Source organism: Protopterus annectens, chromosome 4.part0 (genome assembly GCF_019279795.1).
Source record: "Protopterus annectens isolate FY-2018-M chromosome 4.part0, PAN1.0, whole genome shotgun sequence".
NCBI classification, from domain to species: Eukaryota; Metazoa; Chordata; order Ceratodontiformes; family Protopteridae; genus Protopterus; species Protopterus annectens.
The window spans coordinates 1,351,047,501-1,351,062,500 of record NC_056733.1 but is presented as its reverse complement, the minus strand read 5'-3'; the positions used below and the strand labels follow the sequence as shown (position 1 = coordinate 1,351,062,500).

Sequence of the window (15,000 nt, the reverse complement as noted above, 5' to 3'; positions counted from 1 at the left end):
TTACCATAAACACTAATGTGTGCATACTGCTTTACTTCTACAATGATTATTTGGATTTTATTTTTACATTTTATAGCACAATGCACAAACACAAACACACTAAACAAAGCAGTACTGTCTCACAATGACTATAGACTTGGCATTAAAACTTTTTTGCCCTTGAAACTCCTCACATTAATTGAAACAGCATTGAAACTCACACTACATCCAAAGAAAATGCATCTGGCCAATGTTGGATAAAGATTACCTTTCGGCTGTTTTCAAATCATAGGCCCCTTACTTGCAGACAAAACAAGAAACATACATGTGTTCTTTGATACACCTTCCTGACTTTATTAAATTATATTCCTTGTATAAATCAGCACACTTGTTAGACTCAGAGCGCATTTTAAATTTATTATTTGAACATTTTCCCAGTAGGCAATGAAACAAAATGCATGAACCAATAATGACAAAACTGCCCAATTCAGAACATTTCCATCATAAAAGTCTACTACCACACACATACACACACACACACACACACACACACACACACACACACAACATATGTGTGTGTGCGTATATAAATATATATATATATATATATATATATATATATATATATATATATATATATATAAATAAAAATGTAAATGCTTGTTTGTTCAAAATCTTAAATCTCCGAATGTAATGTAAATGTTAATTTGTTCAAAATCTTAAATCTCCGAATGTTCTTCACCGATTGCTTTGAAATTTTCACACAATGTTGCATTCGAATACGCACTTGTTTTTATATACCTACTATTATATAGATGCCACACGTTGCATTCAAATACACGCGTGTTTTTATATACCTACTATGGATTCTATATATTTGTATAAAATATGCAATTTTATATGTTTTTTCTTATAACTTTCTTACTTCTTTTTCAGTGCAATTGATCTGCTTTAGTTCATCCAAATAATGCCTCACAGAAGATCAAACTTAGGTCGTCGCACTCGAGGAGTAGAAGCAGTGCAACGAGTAATTGCAAATCAAACTGAGGAAGAACGGGCATCAGCGAACGAGTGAAACAGACAAATAATGGCTCAGATACGTGCCAAGGAAGCAGCAGAGTGACGTGCAGTCAGACTTGAGGATGCACGGTTGCGAACACGGCGGTCGCGTTCTGCAGCTTCAGATCTGATTCGTTCCCCTCGATCGACACCAGTGGACGAAATAAATGCTTGCCTGAAATACTCTACTTTGTGGCGACACATAAAGATGTTAAAATGAACTACAAATATGCATGTCCAGCTGCAAAATGATCAATCAGCTGAGATATTCTCACATCAATTGCTGGAAACTGGGAACGGAAAGGTGCCAGTTGATCTGACCTCAGGACGAATTTCATTGCCTCACAACTTCTGCAATTTAGTGACGTCAAAAGAAGAATTGGTTAAAAAAGTATTTTCCAATATTCAAACAAATTATAAGAATCACTACTGGCTGACTGAATGAGCTATTCTTGCGGCCAAGAACAAAGACATCTACGAACTTAGCAATATTATTCAGTCTAACATTCAAAGCGAGGCAGTCACATACAAGTCCGTCGACACTATTGTGGAAGCAGATGAAGCAGTTAATTATCCAACAGAATTTTTGAATTCACTTGATCTGCCGGGGATGCCACCGCACGTACTGCAATTGAAAATCGGTGTGTCAATCATCGTGTTGCGAAATATCAACCAGCCAAAACTTTGAACGGCACGCGGCTTGCAGTAAAAAAAATTAATGAGCAATGTCATAGAAGCAACAATCTTGACAGGACCTTTCAAAGGTGAAGATGTCCTCATTCCTCGCATTCCTATGATTCCAACGGATATGCCATTTCAATTTAAGAGACTGCAATTCCCAATTCGATTGGCGTTTGCAATCACCATCAACAAAGCTCAGGGCCAATCTTTAGAATTGTGTGGTTTAGATCTACACACAGATTGCTTCTCACATGGACAATTATATGTTGCATGTTCTAGAGTCAGCAAACCAGACAATCTCTATATCTGCGCAGATAATGGAACAACAAAAAATATTGTATACCCACAAGCATTGTGAAATTAAACATATTAGAAACGTGCGCTTTCTCTTTTCTTTCTTTTCCATTTAACCAGACTGAGCCACAGCAACGCGTGGCCGGGTACAGCTAGTATATATATATATATATATATATATATATATATATATATATCCGCGGTGGTGCAGCAGTAGCATTGTTGCCTCACAGCCAGAGGTTCTCCCGTTCGATTCTTGGCTGGAGTGTGGGGAGTGCCTTCTGTGTGGAATCTGCATGTCCTCCCCGTGGTTGGGTGTGCATTTGAAAGACATGCATAAATGGGTGTGCCATCATTGAAGGTTGAACATTGAGCTGGCACCTCAGCATTTGTGAAAATCTACGGCCAATCATTAGCGGACCGGAGTTCCGCTGTGGCGACCACTAACCGGGAAAAGCCAAAAGGACAAAAATATATATATATATATTAGAATGACAGTAGTGTAAGCCATAGGCATCTTGCACAGTTTCTTGCCCTTATTTTCAATTTCAATTTTTTTTTTGGGGGGGGGGACAAAAGGCCAAAAACCAGGGACACATTTTAAACATTGCTTGTACAATTTTGGAAAATTGCTAGAATGAAATGTGATGTTACCACCATGCAGTTCACTGTCAAGTCTTGGACCAAGGACCCTGTGCACTACAGTCAGAGCAACATACCACTATGCCAAATCAGCAGTTTCCTGAAAGACTGAAACATAAATGTCTATCATGTAGTGAATTCAATTCTCACTTCTCACCATAGCTCTTGACGTCTTAGCACAAAAAAATGGACAAAGCTAATAATGGGGGAATACAGCCCCAAAATAGGGACACATTTCAAATACTGATCTTACAAACTTAGAAAATTGCTAGAATAAAAGGTTTTGCATTACCATTTATTTTCTGAAGAATATGAAATCTGAAATTCAAGTGCCTGTCATTATTTAGTGAATTCAATCCTTCAATGATTTGCCACAAAAATCCTGAAAAAACACAGATTGTATGAGAAACAGAACAAAAGTATGAGGCATAAGTTCACATTTGGTGGTGGCTAAGGATGTTAGGCTCCTTTTACCTGTACCCAAGGTACAGCCTTTGAGCCTGAGTACCTCTAGCCAGCAGATGTATTCACCTGGGGCATTTTCTCTCTCTCACACACACACACACACACACACACACACACACACACACACAGTTATTCCAGTACATTTTTATGAGCATTATTTAAAATCTGTCCCAGTTTTGGGGCCTTTGTAATCTTTTTGTCACACAGAAAATGCATGCTAACATAGATCCAGTTATTCCAGCAATTTTCTAAGTTTGGAAAATAAATGTTTACCCTGAATACAGATTTCACACCCTTCAGAAAATGCATGCTGACATACATCCAGGTATTGCAGCAGCTTTCAAGTTTATAAAAGCAAAACTTAAAATCTGTCTCTACTTTTGGCCCTTTGTAATCTTTCTCTCCCTCTCACAGACATACATATGCACATGGAAATAGAAAATGCATGCTAGCATAGATCCATTTATTCCAGCATTTTTTTAAAGTTCATAAGAGCAACACTGAGAATCTATCCCTAACATTTGGGCTTTCTTATCTGTCTCTCTCTCTCCCTCTCTGTCTCTCAACACACACACACTGCATGCTAACATAGATCCAGACTTTCCAGCATGTTTAGAAGAGCAATATTCACATTCTGTCCCTATTTTAGTGGGGACGGATGGACACACACACACACACACACACACACACACACACACACACACACACACACACACACACACCAGAAATGCATGCTAACATATATTCAGTTATTTCAGCAACTTGTTAAGTTTATAAGAGCAATATTTAAACTCTATCTCTACTTTTCGGCCATTGTAATCATACACACACACGCACACACACACACACACACACCAGTTCATTTCATTCAGATACCTGAAGCAGCAGTTGCTTCCTTCCCTCCACGAAGCAGGCCAGACGATACAACTTGTTCAGATACCTGAGACATCTGCAGCAGTCATTTCCTTCCTTCCACAAAGCAGACCAGGCCAGCCGATAATCCACATCAGTCATTTCCTTAGCTCTGCAGCAGTACCCTTCCCGCTTGCAGATAGTTTCCTTAGCTCTGCAGCAGTACCCTTCCTGCTCGCAGTCCAATCAAACAGTAGAGGCAGCCAGCTGGAAATGCAGCCGCAAATGAGCCCTTGAGCTCAGTTCCGACAGGCTGATGGAACTGACATTGTTGCGCACGTGATGACGTGAACAAAAGGCAAAAAAGAAAATAAATCTTAAAAAAAGCTAGGAAAAAGTCGAAAATCAAGGGGTGCTACTCGGGAATTGTGGCACCCCATTATTTGACCCCAAAACTTGGATAAAACCGTGTAATTTGGTATGGTTGGGAGGTATGTAAGGGAAACAAAAGGAGAATGTGGAAGTTAAATATTAACAACATATTAGTTTTACAGTGGGCAAGTGGATGGTGTAGGATTCAACCTTATTTGCTATGATAAAGAAGCAATTTGTTTTGTTTAACATAAAATTATTGTACTAAGACTAAAAAGCAAGTTTGGAGAACACATTTACAGTTACTGTAACTGCTGCCTGAGTCTTGATTCATTATGTCAGCCAATTCTCTTCCTGTTCTGTCTCGAAAGTTACTTATCTAAGGAGTGTTATTTTTATACTCTTTCAGTATAATGTCAGTCAAAAGGGAATTTGGTTTTCTGGCATTCCAAAACAGAGCTCTGCTTTATTTTGTAATATGACTGAGATGAAGGATAAATCAAATAGTATTCCTGTTGGCTAAAGGTTCTAATGCATTTAACTCAACAAGGTATTCTTAGGAAGTTCACAGTTAATAAAAGTGAATGAAAGTGCTAGTCATCATGTCAGTGTTTTCTAGCACTGTTGGAGAAGATCATATTTTGTTGTGGCTTAATTTGTTTTCCATTTGAAGGCTTAAGTCTATGCTGCTGCAGCTGCTAACAGACCACAACCAAGGAGAAGAGTTTTCAGACCCCATTTAACTTATCACAATCTGCATGAGGGGGAAATTGTAGAGCGCTACAGGGTGGATAGAGACACACTACAGGAACTCTGCAACCTCTGTCATCCTCAACTCAGACCCAGGGTGAACTGAGTGGAACCAATACCAGTGGAGACAAAGGTATGTGTAGCACTTAGAATTTTAGCGACAGGAACCTTTCAGAGACCAACATGGGACATGATGTGGGTGTCACACACATTTGCATCCAGGATCCTCCATCAGTTTCTGAATGTTATGCTCCAGCATGCCAGTGACCACATATTTTTCCCCCATATTCCTGAGGACAGGGCCAGAAATATGCAGGAGTTGTACCCTGTAGCACATTACCCTGAAGTACCATGCCATAGATTGTACACATACAGACATCAAGGCACCACCCTGTGAACAGGGAAGGGCCTACGTAAATAGAAAGGGCTTCCACTCTGTTAACTGCCAAGTCATATGTAATGCTAAGATAATCATCTTGAATGTGTGTTCTGGCAATCCAGACAATTACCATGAATCACATATCTAGCACTCCTCCCATCTATATCAGATGTTCACTGGGTTGGTTATCCCACAGGGTGATTTACTGGTGGATGCAGCTTATGCATTGGAACATAGCTAATGATACTCATCAGAAATATACACACACCCACTGAAGGATCTCAGGATCCCAGAAATATCATAGAGTGTGTGTTTGGGCTCATGAAGTCACAGTTCTTATGCCTAGATACATCTGGAGGAGCCCTGCAGTACAATACACGTATGTGTACTGAAATCTTCACTGTCTGTGTCATGCTTCACATCATCCTGTGAGAACAGCTTCTGCAAGATCAACAAGGGGAAGGGGCACACACCGCACCAGTAATGGCAAGGTCACCACAGCCACTCGCATGTGAGGAGGCCAGAGGGAGAACCAGCAGCTGCTGTGGGAGTAGGCAGACATGAGTGTGCTCAATATGGCCTTACATTGGCTAGGAGGCAATGCATAGCACACTCACTCACCACCTTAGTGGCTAAAACCATCATCCTGTGCATGTACATATAGTAATATTGATGCCAGGCAATGCTCACAACATTTACTTACCCATGTAATGGCAGTGTACTTCTAGAATCAAACTTAGCCCTGAACTAAAACTGCTGGATTTACAAGCTAAGTGTTGAACCTGGAGTAATAAAACAAAATTATGTAATAATACAAATGAATGGCATATCCTTGCATGTTGTTACTTGATAATGTAAGTAAGTAAAAGGTGGGTGATCTGTACAGCAAATACTTCAACATGTGATAGCAGAGACTTATGTGAATAAATGTGTCCTCTATCAAGTAATAGGTCTCTGGCATCAAAGATTCACATATTCATATCTCACAAAAGTACTGATGGTCATCGAATGTCCTCAATTTGGCCGTATACTTTTGTACTGCCAAATCATTAAAGAGAGAAGTTAGAAATTAATGAGATACATTTCAGTTTCAGACTTCATAACCCTCAGATACTTCTGAAAAATACTGATGCATAAACTGTTTTGATTCTATCAACTGGCTAACTTTGTAAGACCAAAATACGTAAAAAGTAAAATTAGCAAAACAACATCACAAACACAGATATACTAAGCACTAAGTCAGCTGTGCACTGTGAGCATCAGACACAAAGCTGATGTATTCTTGAAACCAAAAGATAGAAAACAAGGATATAGTACAGTTATCATCACTTGTACAGGATGTTGTTTGGGGAGGCAGAAGCCTAGGCTGACACAAAAGGTAAGTGAGTGCATGTGAGTAAGAAAGAGAAACAGGCAGACATTTGGATAAAGTAACAAATGGCCACTGAGACAGAATGAGCTTTAAGCCTCACAGATGAACCATGTGACTGTTGTGTGTGTCTGTATGGACCCTCCAGGTGAAATTGGTATGTGAGTGTCTGCAAGAACACAGCCAAGCTCTGTGCTCTCTCTACATCTTATGTCAGACAGGTGTGAGCCATGCATGGTACAGATGGCAGTTCATTGCTGTCATAGCCAACCATGAAAAATGGCTCAGCCAGAAGTTGCACTGACGCATCCACACCAATGGTCAGATGCACTCCTGCTGCCTGAATGTGACTGATGTCTGCTCGATGAGCTCTTTCCATGAGGACGTCCAGGACCATGACCCCATGCCCTGCCATGTCTAGGTCTGGATACCTCAACTGATGGAGCAGTGGAAGCAGTGCCACTATGGCAGCGTGATCAGGCACAGCCACATCAGCTAATATCAGATGATATGACTGACCTACACCCATGTCTATGCCATCCCCCTCCCAGCAGAACTTCCATCACAGACATTGCCCATTCCAACATGTCATTCATCTGATCCATTGAATTGGCAACATGGTGGATGCAGTCATTCATGTCAGCCTGTGCCACATGTACAACCCAAAGCATTTCTCTGGAGGAGCTGTTGGAACATGCTTGCACCTCTATGACAGCCATAAACGTACATCGAGTGGCACGGGAATACACACCTGGATCAGGTGGAGGATGGGCAACATGTCTCCAGTGAGCACACCTAGCAACCCTCCTGCATGGTAATTTGCCACACTTTGGATATGGCCAGCGTCAGCAGGCACTGAAGCCACAGTAACCATATTACCTGATCGAGTGTCTCACACTCCACCGGTCCAATGTCTGAGTGCTCACTGGAATGGATTGATGTAGGCCTACTGTCTGTGTCTGATGGAATTACAGGATGGCCGAATGTAACCTCAGTTTCAGATTTAGTCACTGAAGGGGGATTTGTGGAGATTGGGATTCCTGGGTGCCATAGCCCTAGGTGATATAAAACACTTAAAGAAGGATAATACACATAAGTATCACATAAATAAAGTCCTACTTAGGTATAACACATAAAAGGTAGTTTTTCAATATCACCCACTGGAGAAACAAAAAACAGCCAGAAATTCAAATATAAAAAGGATGTATTTGGTTATAACATATTACAATCACACACAAAGCAAGGTCGATTCCAAAACAGAGTAACAATATCAAAGCAAACCTCTCTACAAACAATTGTGTTTGTGCCAACACAGAAGTGGAACTTGGCTCCTCATCCCAAAACAACAGGTAAATGACACATTTTGATAACAAACCATCAATAAACTGCTAAACATGCTATCAAATAAACTGTTACAAAAACATTTGTACACATTTACCACAGAACATTTAATTTTATCCAATTGCCAGTCATGTCTACCTGTGGACATCACTCCCTAGGGGTGTCAATAACAGCAGAAGAGTGTAAAGAGAAAAAGAGTTGTAAAATTAGCACTTCTGATGATAGTTAATAAGGGTGTGCATCTGAGAATGTAAAATGCCCTGACAAACATGCCTATGATATCAAGTGTGTGTGTGTGTGTGTGTGTGTGTGTGTGTGTGTGTGTATATATATATATATATATATATATATATATATATATATATATATATATATATATAAGATTTTTCTTAGTGAAACATGAAATCCAGTATTTAACTGAAAACTGCAATCATACCATATCCAGATCAGAAATCTTCTGTGCAGGTAAATCCCAAAGTAATAATAGCTTCTTCTAATATTTTCTGTTATCAACATAAACAATTCTCCTCACCCTCAAGTTTCCTAGCCACACAGTTCCCTTTTTATTACATAGATTCAGGGCTGTGAGAACAGAAAAGATGCAAATGAGGTGTGAACTCATTATAATTGCTAAACCCCCATTACTTGTCTCTGTGTATCATATGTAAAACTAGTGCAGGCACTCAATCAATGTTAGTTCATAATGGATTGCAGTAGTGAATGATTGCCAGTATGGAGAAGGAAAACACAACTGCAATTCAGACTTCCTTACCTCCAGTGGGTGTGTCAGTCAGGTTAGACTTACAAAGTGCAGAAGTAATTGTATCAAGGTTTTAAATGCAAGTAAGCCACACACATTTCACATTTTCTGTTCAGTCACATCCACCCTCCCCTTCATTTCTTGACAACTGTAAATTACTGCCATTTAAAATCCTTACACATTTTAAGGACAATGATAGAGAATGTCTTATAGCCTGCATGTCTGAGATTACTGGTCATATAAGAGAAGAATGAGCAGCAAACACAGAGAGATAAGACAGAGCTGCATTTCTGTAAGCAATAGTCATAAATGGTTGTGTGATCACTCATAGCACTAAATCTGAAATTAATACATATACAAAAAACTCAGAAGTGTACATCTTTCATGTTTTGTTAATACTGTGGATGATGCTGCAGTTGCTTGTATGCATAATTATTTTTATTATCTGCTGCAAAGCACTTTCTGTGGCAAAGAGGGATAAGGCACCCTAACTGTGTTTTGAAAGTTCATTGAAGTGAGATTTCAAATCTAGACCTGTGTAAAAATATGTCATGTGTACCAACATAAATTGTTTTTTGTTTTTTTGTTTTTTATGCCAGCATTTGTGCGGTGCATGGCTTAGCATAACATGGGAAACAGAGAAACACAGCAAATGTCATGTTTATCTTTGCTTATCTCATTTGCACGACACTTAGCAGTGCACAAATCTGGATTAATAGTTCTGCTGTGTGGACCTGGATGGCCCTCACACTTAAATAAGACACATACACAAATGAATGTACATAAAAGTCCCTTCTCAGGTCACACTTATACATGGTTAACACCTCAATTGGTCATCTGTATTTATAAATAATTCATTACTATGTCTGAGAAGCACTTCTTCTCTGGCAAAGATGCAAAATCACTGCTGTGGAAGAAAATATTTTGTCCCTTATACATAAGTTTGAATCCCATACTGTAAAACTCAATTTTAGCAGTGTATAAAGCCAAACAAACATGTTGGGTCATGAAATTTATGCCCTCAATGAATGTCTGCAAAGTTAAATCACCTAACATTTACAGCATCAGACACTCTTCAAACTAATATCAAGTTTCAGATTAACCTTAAAATGTCCACAACTGCTTTCCTTACTGTTTGGCACTTTTGCACTCCACTTAACATCACACAAACCTGGCTAGCATCATTGCTCGGGTTTGCACACTACCAGTAAATGCAATACCAGGAATTGGCAGGAAATCATTATTTGCTATTGCACTGCTTTGGTCTGTGTCTGGTGTTAAGAGGGGAAAGTGCCCAATTTGGAACACTGAGGTGGGGTGTTGAGGGGTCCAGCATGTTTAATGGAGTCTAAGTGTCACAGCCAAAGACTTTTACATGAGGACTAGTCTGGCTCCCAGTACAAGTCTGGCCAAGGCTGTATCCAGTGCAACTGGCATCCCACACAGTGGAGAACAGTGTAGGCACCACTTCAATGACCCAAAAAGGCTCAAGGGGATACACTCAACCAATGGTTGAATGAGTTCTGAACTAGCCACATCCCACAGTTGTGTAGGTATGCAAATAAAGAGAATTTATAATACATAGAAAGCTAAATATAGGCAAGACTGGTATGCATAATGCCCTGCTGTTCTTTTCTTCTCTTTTCACAGACAATTCTGAAATAGATGTGAATAGGCAGGCCCATTTTGAGCATCTAGAGAGACTGAGGGAAGCAAGGGGTATATATGCAGCACAAGAGAAGTATTATTGTAGCATTAAAATTTAAAGAAAAATGTTCTTTCTATACAGTATTAGCAAAGTAAGCATGCATATTCTAACTGCAAAAGCAAGTATGCATGCATCAGTCTATAGCACAAACCAACTTTAGGAATCAAGTGTAAGACTGAAGTCAGAGCCTGTCAGTTCAAATGCCACAAGTAACTACAGTAATATAAAATACTTAAGTTATTTAATAATATTGCAGAAATGAAATTCTGCACCAGTGTCAAAAATGCCATATTGTTAGCTTTAATCTGTATAACTGGACTGAGCTTATGTGCAATATCTGCACATTGCAAGGATTACTTTGAGCAATCTGTAATTATAGTTTGCAGTTGTTTAGAAGTACAATTACATATAAAACTTCAGATTTTCACTGTTGCTACATAAGCCCCACATTTGCATGGGCTTGCACTTGTTTTAACACAGCTCCACAGAGTTAGATAACCAGCCACTGCTATACTGTATTCATCTGTTTTCACATAGTGTACCACTGTGCACAATCGCTCACTTCTGATCAGTAGGGGTAACCACTGGCATTTATAGATGCATAAAGTTCAGTAGATAAATTTTCCCATAGTAGCTGATTGTGATTCAGCCGAGAAGTCCTTAAGTTGCACTTAGCTGCTCATAGACCACCTCTGATGCACTTTTGCCACTTAAGCAGTACCAAAATCACCAAATCTACAATAGTGTCATACCATTTAGAGAACCCCCACTAGTATAGACCGTTTATAGAGCACTGCATTAGTATAGACCTCACTTACAGCATCCAGTTATACCACACCCCTTTGTTTTCTCGCCCTACTGTGAAAACAAGATTTAACCTAACATTATGGATGGTCAGTTTCCCTCCATTTCTGCTACCAGCCTGATTGACATGGGTATCCTGAGGCACTATAGCAACTGCCTCATGTACACTGACAGCCTTCTACTCCTAAATCACCCAAGTCCAATTTGTGACAGCTGCATCTACACTAAGAATCTGGAATCCTTGTTCTCTCATTCACAGAACAATAACACTGAACAGGTTGTCACATACTACACCTCCTTTGCAAACCATGTACTCAAAACATAAACCATCATATGTGGAGGTACTCACCAGAAACCTACCTAAACACCAGAGACCTTCCAAACACAAGCATGCTACACCTAATACAGCACCTATGGCACTCAATACACAAACATCAGTGTCTCACCAAATAAGCTCTTAAGGCAAAGCACATCTAAACCAAAAGTTTTAGTCATAGTTGACTCCATTATGAGACAAACAGATGTCCCATTCACCAGGCTGGACAAGGAGAAGGTTACGGTCACCTGTCTTTTGGGTGCCAGGATCCATCAAATCACACATGCACAAAAAGTACCGTTTTGACTCTCTCATAGTTCATGTTGGTGTGAGCGACTTGTATGTCCTTAGCCTTGAGCACCATTCGACCCACACCTAAGATGATACCACAATATAAACAAAACATGATTGACTTCAACAATTGGCTTAGTCTCTGGTGTAATTCTAAGGGGATCCAGTTCTTGTAAGCCTGGGATGACAGAGTTGATAGACCATGCTGCTTTGCCGGAGATTGTCTTCACCTGTCACCTGTAGGCTTTTGATGGCTGGCTAAGGCACTTGCCTCCCTCATAATGCCCTTTTTAGGCAAAGTCTCAAGAACAACATTTACAACATGAAAGTATCACTCACAAATAAATTAAAGGTTATGCTACTAAACACTAGTAGTTTAAATCAGAAACTGCACTGTCTGGAAGCACTCATCTCCTTGGAGGATATTGATGTCTGTGCAGTCAGCGAAACCTGGTTCAAGGCCACTGTGAGTATCCCAACCTTGCAAGGCTACAATGCCTTCCACACTTTCAGACTGGGAAATAAACATGTGAGAACCAAAGGAGGAGGAGTATCTATCTTAGTCAAAGAAAAATACACCTCTAGACTGGTTAGACAGAAAAAACTCCATGGAGGTATTCCAAGTTCAACTACATTTGGGTAATACCCCCTTCAAGTCATTGCTACCTATAGGCCCTCTTCAATAAGCCATGATACCCACAATGCTTATTTGGACCTACTTGAGTCAATCAAATTATAACCAAACACTCTAGTCATGGGTGATTTTAACCACCCTTCTGTTGACTGGGAAACTTATACAAGTACCAGCATTCTTGTAGAAAGGTTCCTGGACTTTGTTAGCACTAGTGCCATGAAACAAATAGTGTGCAACTCCACAAGGGGCTCAACTATTCTCAACATGGTCCTCACCAACATGGATGACCATTGCACAACCACAAGTATAGGACCCTCACTGTTTAAATCTGATCACAAATCAGTCACATTTGAAGTAGCTATAACACCTGAACACCCTCTTAGGTGAAATCAGGCTAAAACATTTTACCAAAGTTAATTATACCCTCCTAAGGGATGGCATAAATAATTACCAAACTCCTGCTGCCACAGATGGCATTGACAACTATACTAATGCATACAGAAATATCTTGTACAATCGCTTATACAAATATGTTGACACGGTTCTACCTGACAGGATCAAAACAAGATCCTCAAGAAAAAACAAGCCTCCCTGGTGGACATCTAGCATTAATGAGTTATAGAACAAGAGGAAGAAATTGCTCTCTAAGAATATAAAAGAGGTCCTGGCACTGGAAGAACACCCTGCTCTGCTTGAACAAACAAATAAGACAAGCTATAAAATTCTCTAAGGGCAACTTTGAAAAATAATTAGCAACCATAGCTAAGGATAACCATAAGGCATTCTTCAGCTATATCCATAACATAAAAGGTAGGACCCAGATGTGTGCTGAACTAGCTATAGATGGCACTGCATCTGCTGCTCCTGCACTACCTGCACCCTTAGGTAGCATTACCCTGTTGGCTGATGCTGTGGTACCCTCCAGGAGTAATGGTGGAGGTGGAGATTTCATCAAATACCATGAGATGCCAGTGTTGGTGCTTAGGGTCATGCAGAGCACCACTGGTGTGGGTCTATGCCAGATTTAGAGGGTGCTCTTCCTCATGACCTGTAGGAAAATGAGACATCAAGCATTCCAGCAGCCAGTGATATAAGGGAACAGTGATGACGGACTTGCAGCTGAGGACTAGATTCTTACTGTCCCTCTGTTTGATGGGCATGGCTTCTGTTGCCCCTCCTTCACCCCAATCATGGTGTCCCTCAAACTTTTGTGTCTCTCACCATCCCTGTATCCTGTCTTGTTTGTCCTGTTTGTTTGCATTTGCTTCCTCACCCACCCAACTTACCTGACACTGAAATACAAACATCTCTTACCCAGCATTCATCTCTTACTGAAGTAAAAAAAAAGAACCAAGCACCTGTCCAAAAAAATAACGCCCCATACATAGCTCTCCATTTTACACACATATCTTCTTGATACACTTGATTTGTTCCAATTGGCTATACAGCATGATTGTGTTGTGTCACCACTCTCTGTGGAGGTGACAGTCCAAATTCATCTAATATTCTGTACATATTTTCATTTTACACTGTTGAAGAAATGGATAGCTATGGTTCTTTCCTATCTCCCTCCTGCACATTCCGATATTGCTTTTCCTTTGTTTTTCTCCCTGCTTGCCCCCATTTCACCACTTTCCCATCTACCCCATTTTAAAACCTATAACCTGATCTAAAAATAGAATCACACACAACATGCATAAGTAACAAAAAAAATAATGGAGCCCTTCACTTTCTGGGATCATGCACCAATGCCAAACAACAGTGAACAGCTCTTCTGTGGTGCAGTTTGCTCAATGCAATGCCAGTTAAACACACTGTGCTATGTCAACACACAGTAACACACAATGAATGTAGTAAAAGGAATAATTTCATTGCAGTGTCACTACTTACTTAAAAGTATTACAGACACCTGGATTCAAACCCTATATCATCTGGGTTCCAAATAAAATGTGTCAATGGATTTACACCTGCTGCCACAGATTCAACTAAGCAGCAGGTGTGTTTCATAATCTCGGTGCTGAGAACTCTCAGAATTTTAGCTAGGAGGCTCACATTTGTGCACTGTTTACTAGGTGCAAACAGGAAAATCGAGAAAAATTTATATCCTGCATGTGCAAAAACTTTGCCAACCATCACATAAACCATCTGCTCAGCAGTGCACTATGCAAAGTATATAACAGCATGTATTACTTTTGTTTACTGTCCATTTAGTCTTCATGCCATGAAACTACCCATAGAAACACAACCAGAATGAAGGCACTATCTATGAAAAGGACACATATTTACAATGCAGCCAAGTGTTAC

At 39.9% G+C, this 15,000-nt stretch overlaps 1 protein-coding gene across 8 annotated transcripts in view; it reads left to right on the top strand.

The window, feature by feature from the left end:
• Positions 1–15,000, top strand: part of ABLIM3 (actin binding LIM protein family member 3) — a 3,936,655-nt gene that overhangs the window by 1,484,524 nt on the left and 2,437,131 nt on the right. The gene's annotated exons all lie outside the window — the stretch shown is intronic.